Source organism: Coenobita brevimanus, chromosome 101 (genome assembly GCF_032717465.1).
Source record: "Coenobita brevimanus isolate Jiangsu-jjx chromosome 101, ASM3271746v2, whole genome shotgun sequence".
NCBI classification, from domain to species: domain Eukaryota; kingdom Metazoa; phylum Arthropoda; class Malacostraca; order Decapoda; family Coenobitidae; genus Coenobita; species Coenobita brevimanus.
The window spans coordinates 25,126,875-25,128,296 of NC_137054.1; positions in this window are offsets into that span (position 1 = coordinate 25,126,875).

Sequence of the window (1,422 nt, forward strand, 5' to 3'; positions counted from 1 at the left end):
GTATATTATGTGGACGTGTACCTACGTGACTCTTCAGTCAACCGTCTATGAATGTTACAAGTTTCTAAGGGGTCCAGTGTAACATACAGTTTACCTGAGAGTACCTATATAGGTACTCTAGTTTACTTCTAATGTTATCATTGGTTACTTAGAAGCTGTAACACTTTTTCACGTGAGCCTGACGTCAGCATAATAACCTTCACAGATGAAGGTCAGCAGGACTTGTCAGTGACAGTGATTCTTTGTACAACTTTATAGGCTACCGTGTTCACAGTGTAAAAAACACGGAGACCACCTGTGACGAGTGCCTGGAAGATGTAATATCATCACCCCATCAGACAGCTCATAAAGCAGCAGACCTCACCTTAATCAAGGAATACAAAAAAGGAGGACTTATAAAGTATATGAGATGCTGCATAAAGTCGAGCTGATGTTCAGGAAAGGTCAGTGTGATTTGACAGGAAAGGATAACATTAAGAAAACCCTGATGAATGAAGCAGTAAACCTAACCAAAAATTATGATATTCCTACCAGTCACAACAGCAAAGTCAAACTTCTAAGCAAGTTTATCAATGCTCGCTTGCATTTCTACCGCAAAAAGATTAATGAAGAAGAAAAAAGAAACACACAGAAGAAAAATACAGAACTCAGTAAAAGCGTAGCCATGAGGAAACTTGTACAGAATGTAATCAAGTCCTGTCCCTCAACAGGTTACTGCTATAATATAGTATATTGTTAAATATTCCCATATAAACATTGATTGTAAGCATCCTACTTCTCATTCATCATCTTCTCTTATATTATGTTTTCGTCAGTATTTATAGCAACTATCACCAGCAGGAGAGTGAGAGAGAGAGAGAGAGAGGACAGCAGGTCGCCGGGCAGGGAGTCGGTGCGCGCCGCGCGTTTGGCAGGAAAATGGCGTCCTATTGGGGAGTTGTCGCTACTCTCAGTATATAGATACTCTAGGCGCGTGTACTGAAGGTCCTGCCATCTGGTGGTATTCTTCTGAATCTCGCTAAGAGGATCAAAATGCAGGTCAGGGGATGATGGTTACCAATATTTTGGTATTATGCTGTCCATAACCAGGACAAACTGAATATTCTCCTGTTAATTATTATAATGTTATAAATATCAGTAAATATTATGTGCAATCCATACCATTAAAATAAGGTTGCTTTGGTAGAATAATAGGACCAACCACTTTGTCCTCCACAGTGCGTCCCGTGATTGATAAGGGGACCTTAATGCCGATGAATATAAAACAGTCATGACTTGCATGTTTAAAAGAAATTTCTTTGTTCAAATACCCATGACAGTATTTCATTGTATTTTTTTGAACAGTGAAAGCAACACCATTAATTTCAACAAACGACAACCCAGCGACTATGCTGTCTTGCCGGACGTACAACGATGATAAAC